Genomic DNA, 2,994 nt, shown 5'->3' on the forward strand with positions numbered 1-2,994 from the left:
TTCGCCGCAGTTTAAGAACTTGAATCTCAGGAAGATGTATTTCTTTCTATAGATCTGTTCAACTCGCAGAATCTTTTTTTCACAGCTGCCTTTCAAACACATGATGAAAAAATAACAAAAATTATTTTTTATCCATTAGTTTAGCATACTTGATTGCAACTATTTTTGCATATAGTCCACTGGCTGAGAAATAAGCGCTTCTCAGATACACAGAGAAGTGCTTGTTCAGCACAACTCAATTGGCTCATAATTATAGTCATATCCTAACACAAATGAAGTGCTTGCTTGCTTTGAAACCGCTTTTATTGTTCTCCAGCGCAGAGGTATTCAGCAATGGTAAACACCAGGCTACTACTGGATGTCTGTTTCCTTTTCTTTCGCTTTCCAGCTATTCTTTTACGCTTAAACTAAATTATGACCCCCTCGTCATATTAATTCTAATTATTTAAAAAGTTACGTTATCTTAAAACTTCGATACTCATATTCTATGAAAAAAGAACAATTCCCAAATGCGAGCTTGTAGATATGACTTTTTTAGACCATGCCTTGTATGAATTGAAGCAGATTGTTGTTAGCGATAAAAAGATTCTGGTTTGAGTGCAGTTTGCATGAATTTTAAAATCTCTTCAGCCGTCCTTTTGATTATCGCCGCAGTTTAAGTACTTGAATCTCGGGAAGTTTTAATTCATCTAAGATCTGTTCAACACGCAGAATCTTGCTTTCACAGCTGCCTTTCAAACACAGGATGACAAACTAACAAAAATTATTTTTTAATCCATTAGTTTAGCATACTTGATTGCAACTATTTTTGGATATAGTCCACTGGCTGAGAAATAAGCGCTTCTCAGATACACAGACAAGTGCTTGTTCAGCACAACTCAATTGGCTCATAATTATAGTCATATCCTAACACAAATGAAGTGCTTGCTTGCTTTGAAACCGCTTTTATTGTTCTCCAGCGCAGAGATATTCAGCAATGGTAAACACCAGGCTACTACTGGACGTCTGTTTCCTTTTCTTTCACTCTCCAGCTATTCTTTTACGCTTAAACTGAATTATGACCCCCTCGTCATATTAATTCTAAATATTTAAAAAGTTACGTTATCTTAAAACTTCGATACTCATATTCTATGAAAAAAGAACAATTCCCAAATGCGAGCTTGTAGATATGACTTTTTTAGACCTTGCTTTGTATGCAGTGAAGCAGATTGTTGTTAGCGATATAAAGATTCTAGTTTGAGTGCAGTTTGCATGAATTTTAAAATCTCTTCAGCTGTCCTTTTGATTATCGCCGCAGTTTAAGTACTTGAATCTCAAGAAATTTTAATTCATCTAAGATCTGTTCAATTCGCAGAATCTTGTTTTCACAGCTGCCTTTCAAACACATGATGAAAAATTAACAAAAATTATTTTTTAGCAATTAGTTTAGCATACTTGATTGCAACTATTTTTGCATATAGTCCACTGGCTGAGAAATAAGCGCATCTCAGATACACAGACAAGTGCTTGTTCAGCACAACTCAATTGGCTCATAATTATAGTCATATCCTAACACAAATGAAGTGCTTGCTTGCTTTGAAACCGCTTTTATTGTTCTCCAGCGCAGAGGTATTCAGCAATGGTAATTACCAGGCTACTACTGGATCTCTGTTTCCTTTTCTTTCACTTTCCAGCTATACTTTTACGCTTAAACTAAATTATGACCCCCCCTCGTCATTTTAATTCAAATTATTTAAAAAATTATGTTATCTTAAAATTTCGATAGTCATATTCTACCAAAAAATAAACAATTACCAAATGTGAGCCTGTACATGTGACTTATTATTACAACATTTAGCAGCCACGTGGTAAACTTACAAATGATCGGAAACAGCATTTATTACGATTGATCAGTTTTCTGAGTTCTAGGAAGATATGATGCCATTCCAAAGGTTACATTTACTTGGTGTTTAGCCTTAGACATCCCTTGGCATGCAGTGAAGCAGAATATTTAGAACGGGTTAAAACCATTCTATTTTGAATGCAGTTTGCGTTGATTTTTAGATCTCTTGAGCTGTCCTTTTGATTATCGGCTACGATTCGCCGCAGTTTATGAACTTGAAACTCAGGAAGATGTATTTCTTTCTATAGATCTGTTCAACTCGCAGAATCTTTTTTTCACAGCTGCCTTTCAAACACATGATGAAAAATTAACAAAAATTATTTTTTATCCATTAGTTTAGCATACTTGATTGCAACTATTTTTGCATATAGTCCACTGGCTGAGAAATAATCGCTTCTCAGATACACAGAGAAGTGCTTGTTCAGCACAACTCAATTGGCTCATAATTATAGTCATATCCTAAAACAAATGAAGTGCTTGCTTGCTTTGAAACCGCTTTTATTGTTCTCCAGCGCAGAGGTATTCAGCAATGGTAAACACCAGGCTACTACTGGATGTCTGTTTCCTTTTCTTTCGCTTTCCAGCTATTCTTTTGTGCTTAAACTAAATTATGACCCCCCCCCCCCCCCCCCTCGTCATTTTAATTCAAATTATTTAAAAAGTTACGTTATCTTAAAATTTCGATAGTCATATTCTACCAAAAAATAAACAATTACCAAATGTGAGCCTGTAGATGTGACTTTTTATTACATTTAGCAGCCACGTGGTAAACTTAGAAATGATCGGAAAGAGCATTTATTACGATTGATCAGTTTTCTGAGTTCTAGGAAGATATGATGCCTTTCCAAAGGTTACATTTACTTGGTGTTTAGCCTTAGACATCCCTTGGCATGCAGTGAAGCAGAATATTTAGAACGGGTTAAAACCATTCAATTTTGAATGCAGTTTGCGTTAATTTTTAGATCGCTTGAGCTGTTCTTTTGATTATCGGCTACGATTCTCCGCAGTTTAAGAACTTGAATCTCAGGAAGATGTATTTCTTTCTATAGATCTGTTCAACTCGCAAAAGAATCTTCGTTCACAGCTGCCTTTCAAACTCGAAGACTAAAAAA

The 2,994-nt window shown here is 35.3% G+C and overlaps 2 protein-coding genes across 2 annotated transcripts in view; one reads left to right on the forward strand and one right to left on the reverse strand.

The window, feature by feature from the left end:
* Nucleotides 1-2,994, reverse strand: part of LOC142340611 (poly(A) RNA polymerase GLD2-like) — a 303,984-nt gene that overhangs the window by 195,122 nt on the left and 105,868 nt on the right. The window lies entirely within an intron of this gene.
* LOC142340612 (uncharacterized) overlaps nt 1-2,994 on the forward strand; it is a 355,986-nt gene that overhangs the window by 172,872 nt on the left and 180,120 nt on the right. The window lies entirely within an intron of this gene.

Source organism: Convolutriloba macropyga, chromosome 6 (assembly GCF_964194025.1).
Source record: "Convolutriloba macropyga chromosome 6, txConMacr16.3, whole genome shotgun sequence".
NCBI lineage: Eukaryota > Metazoa > Xenacoelomorpha > Acoela > Convolutidae > Convolutriloba > Convolutriloba macropyga.